Below are 19,494 nucleotides of genomic sequence, written 5' to 3'. Positions count from 1 at the left end.
CCTTCCATAGTTTACAGCCAGCTTTGAGTCTTTAATTTCCCATTCAGCCAGCCTCACCTCTCCCTCACAGTCTGCCACCTTGCTGAGGGTCCTCTCCATTCAGCTGCCTCTCTCCCATCTTTGCCCCTCCTACCAGTCTGGGTGAATGTTTCTTTACCTCCTTGGTTGTTGGAGTTACATGAAGTTTGATTTTCTGGCATTCTTGGTTGTTTTTGTTTTTAGATTGGTTGTTATCCTTCTTTTGGTTGTGGGAGGAAGCAAAGTGTTTCTACCTCCACCTCCATCTTGACTGGAACCTTCCCCATCAGAAATTATATATTTTTTAAATTATAAATATTGATTTCTAAATCAAAAATATTTATTTTGTATAAACAAGAAAAAATAAAAAACAACAAAGCAAATAAAATACATGCTACAGAACATTACATGCAATGTTATATTATTCATGTAAATGTTTTCAAACAAAATATATATGTATGTTTATATATGAGTGCATGTATGTGTGTATCCACATATTACATGTGCTCATATAGTTTATATACATATACTATGTGTTTGTGTATACATATTTACATATGAAAGTATAGAATTGTGGACTGCATATCACCAAATTCTTGATAATATTTGCCTCTGTGGAAGAAGGATGGATGGGAGTAGTTATTTTAGTAATTCAAGCATAACAAGGACCAGCAATTAGTATAAGCAGGAGTAAAGTAGAAATAAATATAAGGACCACTTGTATGGACTAATCTGTAGGACTTAATGGTACTTCATACAAAAAATAAAGAAAGTAATATTTTTAGCTTGGAGATTTGGAGATATAATGATGATAGTTTTTGCTGCTACTAGAAATTTGGAAATGGGACCTGATTTTAGGAAAATGATGGAGAATTTATGTATGTTTATATTTTAATTACAAAAGTCAGTCAACAAATCTTTATTGAGCACCAATGTATATGCAGAACCTAACACAGTGACAGGCAGATATAGCAACTTTTCAAAAATTATGAACCAAATGGTTAAGGATACAAGGTACTATGCTATTGGTTGGACATACAGGGGAAAACCAGGCAGGCTTATTATCCTTGTGGAGCTTTGGAACCTAGAGGATAACAATAGACATTATAAGGACATATACAGGTGTGCTAAAAGAATCTGCAATGTTGCTATAGAGGCCAATGGCAGGGGAAGTGACCCACTCTGGGAGACTCAAGGATGCTTCAGTATGGAAGGAGCCTTTAAGGAGAGGTTGAATGAGACTCTACCTGTTCTGTCTTGGGCAGAGGCTCTATGGGAAAAAGTAAGAGCTGGAGTCAGGTGAAACATGTGGTAGGAATGGCCACCATGTAGAGGAGATACCTTCATGAAGACTCTGAGAACAAAGACAGCAGGCAGATTCTTGGACCCAAGAAGTGTAGGTAGTGCTGAACTAGAGCAGAGACAGTGGACAGGAACATAAAGAGCTTTCTCTTCAACCTTGAGCAAGGCCGTTCCTAGTGCATACCACATGTGGGTTGTGTAAGAGGGTCCTTGCCAAACATAGCGGCACTTGAGTGTCTGGGTGATGATTTATAGAAGAAACTTCAGCCTTCCTAAGGTCAGAGTCCCCATGAATATCAAAATGCTTTGTCCCGCAGTGCGAACATGACACTCAGTGTGTTCTGAGGTTGTCAGTGCCTCGTCAGAGAACTGGGAGCGGGAAAGAGCAAAGGAGGAGAAACAGCTGGGTTCAGTTACACTGAAGATACATATAGTTTAGAAATAAATTATCTGTCAAAGCGTGTTTTGTTTCTTGCTTATTCCAACATGTTTGAAAATGTTTGAATTGTTTGGCTGAGGCCAGAATTCTCTAAGGATCAGGCTTTCACTTCCCTGCCTGTGTCTATTAACACTTGCAGCCCTTTTCTGCTTGGTCTTGCATGATCTGAATCATACAAAGTAAGTGTGTAACCTAACCTACAGCTGATGAAGCCTGAGATACCCAATGTAAACTGTACCAAACTGGCATGTTTCCAACAGCAAAAACTGGTAGCCCTACCTTCAGAGATAATACAGGATCCTGTAGGGAACCCGTTCGAGAGACGTGGAAATGTGGCTCAGCACCCATGTGGAGAATGGGGGGGGGGTGAGTCAGCACACAGGACAACACCCATGGAGAAGTTCTCTGGTGGGAAACCAGGCCTGCATTATACCTAGGCTGCTTTGTGACTTGCTCTTGCTAAAACTCTCTCACCCTGAGTTCAGGCAGCAAGCGCTTGCTGTATTATCTTTAAAGTAACTTCCTGAAGTCTGTGCTAATTCTCCCAAGGACTGAAATGTAACCAGACGTGCTACTCTTGTCATTCCCTTACATTTGCAACATTTTTCAATGGACTGAATTTAGGAGTTTGGGTCATGGCAGCCCTCAGGTTCATCCTTGTCTTAATCCTTATTTGTGCTTCATGATATATGATATCATATAATATATATATATATATAGGTTATTTTCTTAAGATTGCATTTGGAAACATCAAATAGTAGGTTTCACAGACTTAACCACTGCAATTGAATTTAAAAACAAAAAAGGGGAGATGTTGGGAACCTCCCTGCCTGGTTTCAGAAGCTATAACCCCCCCTCCCCATGACTAAGGCTGAGTGAAAGACCTTCGGACCATAAGCCGCTAAGAAGACAAAGCTTATCTCCCCAGCAGAAGCTCCACTTCTGCTCCTTTTACTTCACCCATAACTGGCCCCCAGTACTTGATCGGTTAGCCAATGACAGGTAAGATTCCCCACCGGGGGAATGATCTAAGACAGGCATGATCACAGGAAGGCCCTAAGGAAGGACTTGGGGGGCTATAGCAAAAGGGGGTGATGGACCCTCAACCCTCGGCTTTGACATAGCCTGAGTCCTCATTGTGTCTGCAAGAAGTCTTCTAATCTCTTGGCTGCCTTAGTTCCCCTGCCTGACTTAAGCCTAAAACAATGACAGAGGGTGGTACAGCCCTGTGCCCATAAGCGCAGGTTCCCAGGGTGATCAGGCCTAAGAAAGAATACATAAACTCTGTGAAACCTTTGCTAAGAATGCCCTCAATTAAATGATAAGGGTCTGAGCAGGAGATGAGTTTGTTTCCCAAAGTTTTGTAGCCCCTTAGCTAACAGACCCTGACTCAGAATAAGCCCTCACAGTTCTTTGTATGCCATTGTTTGATCCTTACTGCCTGACAATGATTAATGAGCTTTACCTGTATTTCTGTGCATAATGAAACCTAATAAAAACCTGTCAAGGCAAGGATCAGGGCGCTCTCCCCTTGAGAGAGCAGCCGTGCCGACCCTTTTCCTCCACAGGACTCAGTAGTCCATGTGAAAGTATTCCATCTCATCCATAATGCTGTGGACACTGCGGGCCAGTGTCCATGTCAGAATCTGACAATTCCAAATCACCTCCCTGCCATTACAAGGGTACAGGCCACCATTAACTTTATCTTGATTATTACAATGTGTTCCTAAGTAGTCTCTGCTTGTGCCCTTGACTCCCCTGTGGTCTAAGTTCAGTACAGCAGCCAGAGATTTATTTAAAAGGTTAATCAGATCCTATTCCCTCTCTGTTTATAATCCTCTCATACCAAGGCTCTCCAGAGAAATAGAATCAATAGGATGCATACATACATAGAAAGAGATGTCTTTTAAGGGATTGGCCTATATCATTATGGGGGATGACAACACCAAAATCTTCAGGGTGGGCAAATCTACAGTCTGTAGACTTATTAAAAACAATCTACTGGCAGAATCCTCTTTTACTCAAGAGAGTTCCCTATTTTGTTCTAGTCAGGCCTTCAACTGATTGAATGAGGCCTATCCACATTATGAAGGGCAGTATGCTCCACTCAAAGTCTACCGATTCTAATGTAACCCCTATATGTAAAGCCCTCATGAAATATCCAGAATATTGCTTGACCATATGCCTGGACACCAGTGCCCAGCCAAGTAGACAGACAGAATGATCTTTCACATCTCCTAACAAAGGCCTGCAGGTCCTCAGTGATGGTTCTCAGTCCTGGATGCACAAAGGAATCACCTGGAGGGGTTTAGAAATCACTGATTACTGGGGCCCAACTCCAGAGAGCCTGGACTATGATGTTTTTGAAAGTTCTGCAGGTGGTTTTAAAGTATAGCAAAGTCTCCGAACAATTTCCCTATGTAACCAGCCCCTCCCACCACTATAACCTCCTGTTTTCCTCCTTGTTGGATTTCCCACAGCCAGGCCAACCTATTCTCTGAACACTAAACACACACACACACACACACACACACACACACACACACTCCTACTGCACACCCTTTGCCAGGGCAACATGGCACCTCCTTCAGGGATCTTCTAAATGCCATCTTCTCTGTGAGACCTTTCTTGACCACTCCATACAACATATCAACTGCAATGCCTACCCTGGCTTAATTTTTCTCCTTTACACTACCATCACCTGAAACATTGTTATATTTACTCATTTATTGTTCTTATGTCTGCCTTTTTCTGCCAGAATATAAGTTCTATGAGGATAGAGACTATGTTCAACTTATTGCTGAATTGATCCTCATGCTTAGAACAATCACAAGGTTTTGGTAATTGTTTGTTGAATTAATGAAAGAGTGATGGATGATTGCAGACTTTTCCCCTTTCAACTTTTATATAACCTAGAACACCTTGATGTTATGCATTTGAACCTATTTTTGCTACCACCACAACCCCCCAATGGAATGCCATGCCTTCAAAGAGAATGGAATGGTGGTTGCCAGAGGCAGGATAGAGGGGGAAATGGGGAGGTGTTGGCCAAGGGATCCAAAGTTTTACTTATGCAAAGTGAGTGACCTCTGGAGATCTAATGTACAGCACAATGAGTATAGTTAACAGAACTGCATTGCATATCGTGATGTGCTAAGAAGGTAGATCTTAAGTGTTCTCATCACAAAGAAAGAATGGTAATCATGTGAGATGATGGATATGTTAATCAGCTATATTTTGGTGAACTTTTCACAATGTATACCTACATCAAAACATCAGGTTGTATACCTTAAACATATGCAATTCCTATTGGTTAACTATATGTCAAGAACACTGAGAAAAATAAATAAATAAAAGTTGCCATGCTATCAAAATAGAATCTTAAGTTCTTTCAGCAATACTTACTTTAGCAGAAGCAGGAGCTGAATCAGGGTGAAGTGACTTTTTTTATTTCTACTCCAGAGTCCTTTCTTCCTCAGGCCAAGAGGGGCACATCTCCAATATGTTAAACACCACAGGTAGAAATCTAAATTAACTAGTAACCATATTTCCATTTGACTCCAGTGTGGGCTGGTTGGTTGAACAGGTGTGGCTGCTGTGCTGACTCAAGAACCCAGCTCATTATCACAGCTGGGAAGTCTCCAAAGGTAGGACCCTCCCATTCTGCAACATTTCTCCCCTATTTTTAGCCTATAGAATGTTCTCATTGGGCATTTGTTAAATTTATGTTATACTGTTTAAATGTTTCACAACCTTTCAGAAAGGCTTTGGAAGGAACTAATAACTAGTTAGAGTCAGAACTAGAGCTTGGATGGAAGAATATTGACTCTATCAGTTCACAACACAAAGAAACTTCAGGGCTCAGGGAATTCCAGAATCCCCCTTCAAATGTTCCCTGGGAGGACATTCCTAATAAAAGCCTTGCACAGAATCCTTGACTCGGGTCTGCTAAGGAAACAAACCTAAGACACCTAGTGCCAAATACAAAACAGTTGTTCAGTATATTTTTCCCCATGAGTAAACAAATAAACAAATGATTTTTTTCTTTAAAATGTAAACTAAGTGTAGCCTTGTAATAAAATTTCTCTATTAGGACAATTGGCATAAGTGATAATACACATATAATTGAGAAAGAGGTACTTTTTTTCACAAGCTTTACATGATTACATGCAGCTTTCTTAAAACTTAAGCTTCTCTTTCTACCCTTGTTTGTTCTTTGGTGCATTGTCAAGTGCTGCAAAGTCTATCAAATTATTTATTTACATGAGAGGCTTATCCATTCTGAACTTGGTGAACCATACTACTTTCATGAAAGTAGGATCCATGTAAAGCTGTAGAATAAGAGCATTGGAGATACCTGCCTTCAAACTCATGCTCCATTCCCCCTGACTGCTCTCCTTCAGTTCTAATGCTTAGGGAACTGTCTTGTACCTCTCTCTCATTCTCATCTCTTACTGTCTTCAGCAACAGGTCATCAAGTCAGACTCACCTGTGGAGGATGCAGACTCTGTGTGTGAATGTGTTTATGTTGTGAGTGATGCGAAGATACCAACAATGCATAGAGAGAGATGGCTGAAATTCCAGAACCTTGAATTTGTGGAGCAGTAGGGAGAAAGAGAAATGAGTTCTGAACTAGGGTCTTGAAGAAGAAGATGCTGTGGGTAAATACAAAGATGAGAGGAAGGTAATTTTCAAAACTAGCAACCATATGTGCAAGAATTTGGGATGCACAAAAATGACAGAGAAGTTAGGCTTAAATAGAAGATGAAATAGTTAGAATTTTCCCCTAGGTTCAGTCTTGCTCTGGCATTTCACTCTTCCTCACCCTGCATTTTCATCAACTATCCAGCTCCACCTTCAATGCTTATCTCTCCACCTCCAAGTATGGTAATATGAGCTGATAAAGATCAGACACACAGATTTAAAACCACATCCTTTGTACTTATGATGTGGCCCAGATCACACTTGCCTGATTTTCAGCACAAAGCAGGGAGAAGACACATAGTCAGATCTGTTAAGGAGGAGAATGCCTGTTATCAAATCCTTATAGTGAGGGAAGAAATGTAGACCCGTGAAGGGAAGAAAGGACCAGCTAGACTTTGTGGTTTTTGAAGAGCCAGACATCCAGCAGAGATGTAAAAATGTGAAACAGCCATGGTTGGATAGCTGAGTTGGTTGGAGCATTGTCCCATACACCAAAAAGTTGCTGTTTCAATCCTCTGTCAGAGTACATACCTAGGTCCTGGGTTCAATACCTGGTTGAGGCATATATGGAAGGCAACCTGTTCATGTTCCTCCCTCTCTCTCTCACATTCTCTTTCCTTCCCTTCCTCTCTCTCTAAAATCAATGAAAACATATCCCTGGGTGAGGATTAAAAATAATAATATAATAAATTAAAAAGTGATGCAGTAAAAAAGAATACTGGCACCTGAGAATACAGAAAAGAAGACTCTGAAGTCATGTTGGAATAATCATACTGGGAAAATAAGAAATGACATGACTCCTAGTGCAAATTTACTTGACAGCAGAGTGAATAAAAATGAGAGCAAGGTAGGATTGTATGCATTAACATTTCCAATGGCAGGAATTGTCTGGAGCAAAAACAGTGATGAAAGAAATGAGTGTAATCCATGGCAGGGAATGGCAATGTCTCTGAAGTGGAGGATACCAAAAGGCTGTACCTTGGTGTCCCATATTTACTGAGCATAACAAAGTAATCCAAAGCTCAATAGCTAAAAAACTATAATCAGTCCCTTTATTTGTCTATGATTCTTCAATTAGAGCAATGCTCAGTGTGGACACTTTGCAATGGACTAAACTGTGTTCCCAAAAGAAATGTTTTGAAACCCCAATCCTCAGTATTGAGGAATGTGACAATTGAAAAATGGGTCTTTGCAGATATCATAAAGTCAAGATGAGGTCATTACAGTGGGCTTTAATATGATGGCTGGTTCCATGTGAGAAGAAGGAACTTGAGCACAGACACAGAAGGAAGGTGGCCAGATGAAGGTGGTGGCAGAGATGGAGGGATGTTTCCATAAACTGAGAATGCCCAGAGCTCCAGACTTGGGGGAGATGAAGAAGGCTCCTCAGCTAGAGCCTTCAGAGGGAGCATGGCCCTCTCAACATCTTGATTTCAGACTTCCAGCCTCCAAAGCTGTAAGGCAATAAATTTCTGTTTGTTTTAAGTCACCTGGTTTGTGGGTCCTTGATCCAGCTATGCTAAGAAACTAATACCCAGTTCATCTGTGACCCATGTGGCATCAACTAAGGAGGATAGAGTAGAACACAAGCATCCATGTCCAAGATGGTCACATCCACATAGCTGAATAGTTGGTGTTGGCCACCAGCTGTGGTATAGCTGCAGCTGTTGGCTGGGAACCTGAGTTCTCCACATGAACTCTCAGCATGGATGGCTCAGGCTTCACACAGTCTGAAGGTCTTAGGGTGAGGACTTTTTACATGATGGATGGCTCCCCCCAGACACAAAGCAAAGCTTCTGGGCCTTCAAAAGGCATAGGTGAAGAACTGCATCAGCAGCCATTCTACCACATGCTGTTGGTCACAGGGTAGCCAGATTCAATGGGGAGGACACACTAAAACATAAGTGACAAGACAAGTTCACTGACAAAGGGGAATACAGACAGCCAGAAGACCTCGCTGAAGGAAGGTAACAATGAAGGCTACTGTTGCTTGGATGACCCCTTCGCTTGATGACCTATAAGGGGTCAAGTCCACTGCTCAAAGGCAGTGTCAGCAATTGGCAATAACAAGATTGGTACCCTGGTTTGTCTAATTCTGAAGCTCGTGTTTTTGACATTGCAATGCCTCTTAATTTATCAGACATTGAGTATTCACACCCACCAAACATAATTACATTTGCCTTTTGTACAATATTGTTGATCCTCACCATAACTCTGAAAGATAGTTTCCATAGGTGAAAACTCACAGATCTCAGGTTCCTAAAATTAAAACAGATGAGCATGTCTGGGTCTTGAAACAAATTTCTTGATGAACATTTTTCTCTTGGTTAGAATTCAAGAAATGTGCCTTTGGAATGACAGAATTCAATCCCTCCCAACTTGATCATTAATTCCACTAGATTAGTGGAGTCTAGGTAAGATCCCAAGGAGTTTCTCTCCATTCAGAAGTATCGATGATTGAGTAGCCATAACATGCATTGCCTGGAAGGCTCCACTGGCAGCTAGAAGGTCCAGGCTTTGAATCTAGATCATATAAACTACATCACTGAGAGCTGATCGCTTACCTTCCCTAGATTTCAGTTTTCTGTTCTGTAAATGAAGATAATGATGCCTACATTTGAGATATCACTAAGTGGCTTGAAATCTGAAAAGAGCACAATTTTGGAATCATAGTGATATTCCCATAATGTTTGTTTATGGTTCAAGGATAATAACATCTGCCCTGCCTTTCCCAAAGCATTAGAGAAGAATAACTTGTATGAGCAGCTATAAAAGTATGCATATATGTCAGCTAAATGAGAATGGTCACTGTTTTTACTTTCCTAGATTATAAGTGAAAAAGTATGTTGCAGTTGGCACATTGGGTCAGGATGAAATCCATGAAAAAATGGCAATAAATTAGCTTTTTTTGTATGTATTCTTTAAGTTTCACTAAGAAAGAAGGCTAAGCAGAGCTGGTTTAGACAATGAAAATGAAAAAGAGTCTCTCCCACGCTGGGCATTTTTGAATCAATGCCAAGCGAGAGTGTGGACAAGGGGATGCAAACCCAAAGGAGGTTTCCCAGATATCGGGCCCTGCATCTCCAATCAAGAACTGCCACCACTTCCTCTTTGGGATGAGGCCACAGACCTCCAATAGAGCTCACATATTCTCTCAACTGCCCCTCCCTGCACCCTCTGCAACAGCCCTAGAAAACTGTGGTGGTCACTTTCATAGATGTTTCTCCCATCCTTCATGTTCTTTGTCCCAACATGGCTTTTGAGTTCCTTTAAATTTCAAATGAGAATTATTCTCTTTCTGAAATGTCCAGGCTATTAAAGGAAAGGTTCTAAATGGTTTTAGTCAATTAAGTGCAAGAAACATTTGTGACCACCAGCTTGGAGTCAGGCACTTGAATACTATCTTTGGCCAAAATAAATATATAAGTCCTGTCTGTGATGGCATCCAGCAGCCTCAGAGAGAAAGGCTGTAAATAAATTTACACTTTACTATCACTGATCACTTTCTTCCCCCAGCCCATAAATGTACATTTAACATATAAAATGTTAATGTCCCACATGACTGACTGACAAATAAATATTTGGCAGAAATCAGGATTTGCTTGTACTGAGAAGAGGCCAGGCCAACTGCTTCAGAGTGCCTCCCTACCCTCCTTCAGCTCAGCAGGACAGCCTCAGGTCCCAGGAGTATCTGCCCTTTCCGATGCTGACAAACTAGCACAGTGTGTCTCCAAAGAATGGCACTACAACAGCAGACAGTTTTTCAGAGATGCATGGACGAATGCTTTCTATTTTGATAGTTATGTACTTAATTTAATGTGTGTCTAAAAATTATTACAATCAAATGAAGTCAATTTTATCTTCCACATCATTACTTAGAATCAGGTTAATAAAGTTTGTATGTTCCTACAGAGTCCACTTAGGGAAAAAGATTAAATATTCTTATAGATGGCACAAATAGAAGAAATCATGAAAGTGGCATTTCAGTGACTAAAGGTTTGGGACCATTGCTGTAATGATTTTGCCAAAAGTTGCCACATAATGTTAACATATGTTAAGTGGTCTCTATAGCTGTGCTACATGTGAAAATACCTATACTATGGTGATTATATAGGTCATATATTTTCAATCTTGATTTTAAATCTTCTATGTATTATCCCCATAAATCACTGAAACGTCCTGGAAATTTAGACATTTCAACATTTAAACTACAGTTCTGAGGTAAACAGGTCAAACAGAACATACCTCAGTAAAAAACCCTGTACCCTGAGTTTTGGGAATGTAGGCACATCCACATGAAGTCTTCAAACGTTTGAGGGCTGGAGTTAAAGTTCATTGTAGTTGTGTATGTGGCAAAGTTTCACGTACCTGTTCGACCCACCTACCCCTGGAGCTTCTCCATTCCTCTCATGATAAAGATAAAAGGAGGTTTAATTCACTTTTATTCAAATTAAAATAGTTGTCTTCTTTACTGATTACAAAAGCTAATTATTGTCAGTGTATAAAAATTAGACAACTCATATGAACAGAAAGAAAACCATTTAAAGCACCTATATAATTCCAATACCCAGTTCATCACTTTAAAGATTTTGGTGATTATTCTTTACGATTTCTTACAGCACATGTGTTTCATACACCCATATTCATACAGATCATTTAAATAAGGTTCTTCTGAATTCATTGCCTTGTAACTGGCATTTCTCACTCAGCAAAATGTTGTGCTAATCTTTTAATGTCCTTAAATACATTTGTATACCAGACTGATGTCTCTTTCATGTAGAGGTACCATACATAATTTAAGCAAACTTTCTTGTTGAAGTCATTTCAGTTTTACACTGTTATAAATAATATATCAACAAAATCTTTGTACCCTTATTTATTTCCTCCTGATAAATTCCTAACTGTAGGATTTATGAGTCAGAGGGTTGTTAGGTTGAGTGCCCCAGGAAATAGTTTATGAGTGCAATATAAGTTGTAGGGAACCGTTTGCACGAGGAACATTGTTGAGTGTTGAGGAGAGAGGAACTAGAACTAAAAAAAGGAAGTTGTTGAGCTGTGATGAAGCCATGACAAAGGCCTCAGCAGAGTGCACAGGGAGATTTAGACCTCTGATGGCCCTTCAGAATTGTCCCACACTGAGGCAAGGTGGGCCAGATACCCACCCCACGTTAACCAGTCAGTAACTGCATGTGGCTCCCAACTGGGCTGGTCCTCTTTGGCTGAGGGCAATTCCCATAGAGCAGCCCATCTGAAAACCTGAAGTAGAGTCGGGGCTCCCAATAGCTGGGGAGGTAATTGTCCAAGTCCTGCAGAGGGGCAGGGTCCTGGGGAGGCAGCTCTGGGCTGTGCACCACATTATGGGTGTAGACAGGCAGATATTTTTAAAATTTGATGATATCAAACTGCTCACCCAGAAGGTTCTATCAATTTTCATTGCCATTAATGCATACAAGAATGACCTTTTCCTGCTCCCTCATAAAATCCAATGAGTGGCAAGATAGCAATATGCCCTGGGAGCATGTAGCAGGGGATCGTAACTTACCAGCAACCTCACTCATTGGTCATCCTTTAATGATAGATTCATGGGTCTTACCTTGTTAAAAGAAATGTATGATTATAACCCTCAAATGGAGGCTTAATGCTATTTCCAAGCAATCATATAATATTTCAGTTATTCAGTCTTTCCCTCACTCTCTTAGGCAAATAGATTACACCTCTCTCTTCTCAGCATCCAATATCATAATCTGTCCTACTGCACTGAGAAACTTGAAGAAATCAGTATAAACTTTCAGAAACTCCCACCAAAATATCTCTACATGGACCAGAATCTATAACCTGTATCTCTTCTGTTAAGGCAATAAACTCTGCTTATTCTTATCTAAGGCTGAAATGCACCTAGAAATTTATACCCATTACTCCTTGAATACAGTGGGAAGGATATTGAGGCAGCAAGTGTGCTCTCTCTCCTCTATATCTTCCATTTCCCTCCCCAGGGCCTCATTCCCATCAGGAGAAAAGTTGCAATTATTTTCACAACAACAACAACAACAAAAAAGAGTCTCCCTTGACTCCACTTCTCATCTAACTATTACTCCACTTGTCAACTCTCCTTTGCAGCAAAATAACTCAAAGAAGCTGTTTCTACTCCTTGTCTCCAATTACTCTCTTTAAATTTCCCCTTAAACCTGAGCCAGTCTGACTTTACATACACAACTTCCCTTGACTTTCCTCCTTCTTCTCTGGCTCTATTTTCTCTGTCCCCTGCATTGGCCTCCTCTCCTCCCAACTTATAAATGTTGGAAGCCCTCAGGGCTCAGTCTCTGGAGCACTTTTCTCCCTCTCCATCCCTCCACTGGTGATCTCATTTGGTCTCACAGCTTTGAAGACAATCCATATGCTGAAGATTCCCACAATTACATCTCCAAATTGGGCCTCACCCCTAGACTCCAGGCTTAGGTCCAACTTCCTACTTGGCATCTTTTATCCTATGTCTACTATTTACTTCACATTATAAATATCCAAAACCGAACGCCTGATCTTGCTCATCAAATCTCTTTCTTGTACTTTCTTCCCTATCTCACTTAATAGCAGCTCTATTATTCTAGTTGCTGAGGCCAAAATACTTACAACCCTCCTTCACTCATCTCTGACTCATAATTCAGTCCACAAGGCAATCCTGTGGGCTTTTTCATCAAAGCATATCCTGAATCCATGCACTTCCTACCACTTCTGCTGCAACTACGCTGGCCCCAGCCATCCTCATCATCTCTCTCACAGCTGATTCTCAACCCAGCAGCCAGAATGATGCACTTAAATGTACATCAAGTTACCTCACTCTTCTATTCAAAACCCTCCAATGGCTCAGTAGATGTCCTTACGGGAATGCACAAGGCCTGTATGATCTGTCTCCCACTACCCTTGGCCTCATCTTTTATTGCTCTCACTTATGATCCCTTCATTTCAGCCACCCAGGCAAGCCCAGTCAATATTCTTTGACCATGCTAGGCATCCCCTCACACTGAGGCCTTGGAACTGGGTCTACCTCCACAAAGAGTCCTCTTTTATCAGCTCATCTCCAACCTCTTTCAAGTCCTTGTTTAAATATCACTGGCACAGCAAGGACTGCAATGATCTGTCCACTTTAAATTTCAACCCTGTAGGGGACACACTTGGGGTATGCAATGCCAGTGCCTGCTGCCAGCTTGAACTCAGCCTATTGAAAACACTTCCAGTGTTCTGGCCAAGTACATGTTCGAATACCTCAATGCATTGCTGCTCTGGAGCCACAGAACATCTTTCCTTCTACACAGGTACAGCCTGAAAGTTTGGAGGAGTTCAAGTTCCCCGGGAGCAACCCTTAACCAATGAAGGGTAAAAACCCCCAAGTTCTCCATTTTGCCACAGGACAATTCCTCCAAGGGTTCCCATATGGAGTAACCAGTTCTTCAACGTGCCCTTAATTGGTCTTCCTACTTTAGGTCACTTCCTGGGGTCATCTCCCAAATAAACTCCCCACTATCAGGTGCTGGTGTCAGGCTCTGCTGGGGGGAACCCAAACTAAAGCAAATCCTCCCACAATGCTCCTGAACTTCACACCTAGCTCTTTTCATTTGTTTTGTTTTGTTTGTTTGTTTGTTTGTTTTTGTTTTCTATAGCACTCATTGATGTCCTACCTACAGCGTAACTTACACATTAATTGTTTATTGTCATTCTATTGCACTAGAATAGAAGTGCCATGAGGACAGGGAATTTTGTTTGTTTTGTCCATTGGCCTATCCTTAGTGCCTAAAATACTACCTTGCACATAGTAGGTTCTCAATAAATATGTGTTGCATGTTAAACTACCTTGCCCACTCTTCAAGCAAGGATACCATCTTCTAACACAGTATTAGACAAATCTCACATCCACCACATATTAGCTGGATGACCTTGAATACATTAACCTCTCTGAGACTCACTTTTCTAATTAGTAAAGGGGTGCAATAGTGTTTACTTTGCCATAAATGCCTTTATCAGAAAAAAGAAATCTAGGAAAAGTCTGAGCCAGTAATGACAGTTCCCCTCCCTGTTTTCAACCTGCTCCTGTTGATCAATAAATCATGGTTTAAGTGAGTTAAACCCATGACACAGAATCTTCTCCTTCTATGAATCTTGACTGTGTGAAATTCTTCTGGAGCATCTTCTTACACACAGCAGAGGTCAGGAAGCCGGGCTTCTTCCAATCCCCTAGTGAAATGCCAATTAGAAGGACATTACCAGCAGGAAGAGCTACTGGAGAAAACCACACACTTATTCCAAAACAAAGATCACTCTGTATGTCATAAAAGCTCAGAAATGTCTTCCAGATGTTGCATACTGGGCCTGCACAGATGTTTCCAATGTCAAACCATAAATGTTAGAAACAAAACATTTGTGCCCCACAGATGTAGCGATTTAATTATATAGTGCATGTGATAAATCTTTGGGTAATAAAAGACCACAAACTGGCCACATTACATTTTTTATCTGATTTTTCCCCTCCACACTGGAGTTCTTCTGGGACACTTCAAGGTATTTCTTTGAATTTGAATGCACAATCACAGGGAAAAAGTTGGATGTACATGAAAAGATGTATTACCAACCATACTGAATCCTTTTGATTTGATGTCTACATGGTCTTTGACAGCCAGGAAGCAACATCGTGACTGATGATAGGCAGCTTCAAGGCTTCCAGACGTCAGGCAATGTCCCCTGTGAGAGTGCTGAGTCACGTACACGAAGGTCTAATTGAACACTCTGAGTGCTATGGGAATGAGATCCACTATGAGCTCAGCAGCAGCTCATGATTCCCTGTTGAAGCCACTCTGTTTCTGACATCTAGAAAATGGGACCTTTCATCACCTTCAAGTATGTAAATATATGTGTGTGAACCTATGAGAAGGAAAGACAATACATGTATAAAGTGGAATTGATGTGCTCTCCAACCCCCCCACACACATGCATGCAAACACACAACCACTTCACATGGAGCCAGCACAACCAAAGAAATGTTACCCACCATGTACATGGGAGGTAAGACAAGGAGCAAATACAAATATTGCTACATGGTCTAGCATATTTTCTCAGTGATCTCCCTCTTTCCAACACATTCTCTTCTCCCTTGACCAATTAATGGCTAAAACACTGCATTTATTCTTGTATGCTTTTGTACAACTTCTTCAACATGTGGCAGGGCTGGGAAGTTAATTTCCTGGGAAAGAAATACACAGCCTGGCCGTGGCATTTTACATAGTACCTAGAAGAGCTGAAATAAGTCCACTGATCAAAATTCCATGTACAGTTATCTTTCCAAACTAGGTATGTTTTGCAGAATCTTCACTTAAATGCAAAGGATGGACATACCCCTGAATTCTCAGAAGGCAACCACATCCCTCTGTGTGGAGGCCCTACTGATTTTAGCCAGCCTCCTTCTCTGGTGTACATGTGATGAAAGTGTGGCCTACACAGCACTGGCTGGTTCAGGGAGATTCTCCTCTGAAGCCCACCTCACCCAAAGACATGGCTGGAAATTGCTGGGAACATTTTCAGCACCCTCAAAACCCATCAACAGGAGCTCTTAGCCTGCTTGTCTTCAAACATTATGCTGGCACCAAAAAGTACTTTTGAGAACAGAAAAATGTTCTACAATTGAAGATTAGTCAAACCAATACTAGTTCCCTACTAGTACCAGATAATGCAAGGAGAAAAGGAGAAACTTTAATCAGTCTGAAAACACATTTCTTGCCTCTTTAGGATCCTAACAGGATTAAAAAGCTCTACAAGTTGGCAAGCCCATGGCTATGTTTTCTCAAGATGGCTGACAAGGTCTTCTCCTGGGAGGTTAGCATGTCCAAGGGTAAGGCAGCATCCTTCCCCCAAAACAGGTCCTTCAGGGCTGAAATAAGCAGCCATTTGTGCAGCATTCAGTCCAACCCCATGGCCTTGAAATCGTACACAGATTTGTATGCAGTGGTGCTCTGAGGGGTTTTTGTAAATGATTTCATATGTGGCAGACAGGGCTGGCATCTCTTCCAATGTTGAGTGTGCCTGGCACCGGGTGCCTGTGCTCTGCATATATGATCTTGCTCAGACCTCACAGCCACCTGTTGCTTCCATGACCATGTGGCAATAATAATTCTCTTGTTCTTTATTATGGTCAGTTATGTGAAAGGAAAAGAGACAGAAAAGAAGGGACATTTAAAGGATCTAAAAACACAAAGGAACACCTTAAGAGATACTAATAATACCTGACATGGGTTGTACAAGACACAAAGGCAAGTGCATCACAGAGACTTTCTCATTTATTTCTCACCTGTCCCCCAAATCCCCTGTGATGTAAGGCATGAGGAAAGCATTTTAAAGATAAAGAAATGCGGGCCCATTAAATAATAAAGACATTTAATAATTTGCCTTCTGTCACACAGTTAAAATGCAATATGTCATGGACAGGAAGAGACAGCCCTTCCTGAAAAGTATCCGTAAGCTGTCACCTTTTAAAATACTACATCTATGGACATTCCTTTTTAGTTCTTAACAATAGGACTCTCCAAAACACATCAATCCCCCATGAGACTGTAACCACCACTGAGACACTTACTGTGTTTGTTCATGCTGCCAACACCACCTTCCCAACCCACTGTTACTGACACACAACAGTTACTTAGAAAGTGTTTACTGAGTAAGTAAAATATTATTCATTAACCTCTTCTTACATCTCTTTTGGCAGTCCTTGCACCAATCCTTCCAATGGCTCCTTCAGTGTCCTTTAGCTCTGGACCTTTGTTCCAATGCCTAATGTCATCACTGCCCCAGCAAGACACAGCCCAAGTAGAAAGCAGTTACACGTTGTAAAATTGGTAATGCCCCAAGGGCCATGCACATCTTTTAGCCAAGGATGCAGAAGAGAGAATTGTGCAACAATACAATTCTTGACTCAGTAGTCGCTGTTTCCCATTTTGGTTTGGTCATGGCTGGGAGAGGCCAGAGGAACCTGAATAAGAGAAAACCCAGGTCAGATACAATCATGTAAGGGGAGTATTGACCCTGCAGAACTTTCCTTGCACCCCTGAATGAGGCCCTCTCCCCAGTACCAGCCACCTACCTCAAGACAGAAATTTATAGCCTGAAATATCTACAGGAGAAAAAAATAAAGGCTGAAGATAAATTAAGGACCCATCATAAAAAGCTAGAAAAACAAAAATAAACAAGAAATTGAACACAAAGAAAATGGAGGACTGGAAGTACCTCAGATAAAAAGGCAGAAAAATAAAAAGGTTAAAAGTACAATACAAGACAACCTAGAGCAAATAGAAGGAAGGAAATAACCAAGATCAGAGTAGAATGAGATGACATAGAGACTAAAAGCACAATTCTAATGATCAATGAGTCCAGGAGCTGCTTCTTTGAAAAGATAAACAAAATCAACAAGCCTTTAAGCAGACTCATCAAGAAACAAAGAGAGAAGACCCAAATAAACACAATCAAAAATGAAAGAGGAGAGATTACAACTGACACCACAGAAATACAAAGAATTGTAAGAAATTCCTATGAAGAACTGTATGCCAAGAAATTTGAAAACCTAGGTGAAATGAACAAATTTCTAGAAAAATATAATCTTCCAAAGTGTCGCAGGTTCGATTCCCAGTCAAGGTACATGCCTGGGTTGCAGGCCATTACCCCCAGCAATCCCACATTGATGTTTCTCTCTCTCTCTCTATCTCCGTCCCTTCCCTTTATAAAAAAATAATAAAATAAATAAAATCTTTAAAAAAAGAAAGAAAAATATAATTTTCCAAAACTCAATGAAAAAGAAACAGAAAGCCTGAACAGACCAATAATAGCAAAAGAAATTGAAGTAGTAATCAAAAAACTCCCAACACACAAAAGCCCTGGAACAGATGGTTTCAAGGGAGAATTCTACAAAGAATTTAAGGAAGAGCTAACCCCTATCCTTCACAGACTATTCCAAAAATCCAAAAAGATAGAAGACACCCAAACTGTTTTTATGAGGCCAACATCATCCTAATTCCAAAACCAAATAAAGACACAACAAAGAAAGAAAACTTCAGGCCAATAGCACTGACGAACATTGATGATAAAATCCTCAACAAGATACTGGCAAACTGCATCCAACAGTACATTAAAAAGATCATACACAATGACCAAGTGGGATTCATTCCAGGTATGCAAGGACGGTACAATATTCACAAATCAGTAAATGTAATACATCACATAAACAAAAGCAAAGACAAAAACCACATGACTATATCAATAGATGCAGAAAAAGCATTTGATAAGGTACAGCACCCATTCATGATAAAAACACTCGGCAAAGTGGGAATAGAGGGAGCATTCCTCAACATAATAAAGGCCATCTATGAGAGACCTACAGCCAATATCATATTCAATGTGCAAAAATTAAAATTTTTTCCACTAAGATCAGGAACAAGACAAGGCTGTCCACTTTCACCACTTCTATTCAATATAGTACTGGAAGTTTTAGCCACAGCAATCAGACAAGAAAAGGAAATAAAAGGCATCCAAATCGGAAAGGAGGAAACAAAACTGTCACTGTTTGCAGATGACATGATAGTGCACATAGAAAATCCTATAGACTCCACCAAAAAACTGCTTGACCTAATAAATGAATTTGGCAAAACAGCGGGATACAGAGTCAATATCCAGAAATCAAAGGCATTTCTGTACACCAGCAAGAAAACAGCAGAAGCAGAAATCAAGGAAAAAATTCCATTTGAAATAGCAAAAAGAAAAAATAAAATACCTAGGAATAAACCCTAACCAAAGAGGGAAAAAGACCTGTATTCAGAAAACTACATAACACTGAGGAAAGAAATCAAGGAAGACAAAAAAACAAATGGAAACATATATGGTGTTCATGGATTGGAAGAATTAATATCATCAAAATGTCCATACTACCTAAAGCAATTTACACATTCAATGCAATACCTATTAAAATACCAATGGCATATATCACAGACATAGAACAAACACTG

The 19,494-nt window shown here is 40.6% G+C and overlaps 1 pseudogene; it reads right to left on the bottom strand.

The window, feature by feature from the left end:
• Window positions 1–16,140: 16,140 nt before the first annotated feature.
• LOC123809513 lies at window positions 16,141–16,510 on the bottom strand (annotated as a pseudogene).
• Between the last annotated feature and the right edge of the window lie 2,984 nt (window positions 16,511–19,494).

The sequence above is a fragment of the Phyllostomus hastatus genome, unplaced genomic scaffold (assembly GCF_019186645.2).
Source record: "Phyllostomus hastatus isolate PE091 unplaced genomic scaffold, TTU_PhHast_1.1 phas_scaffold_55, whole genome shotgun sequence".
Taxonomy (NCBI): domain Eukaryota; kingdom Metazoa; phylum Chordata; class Mammalia; order Chiroptera; family Phyllostomidae; genus Phyllostomus; species Phyllostomus hastatus.
This window is presented reverse-complemented; position numbering and strand designations above follow the sequence as displayed.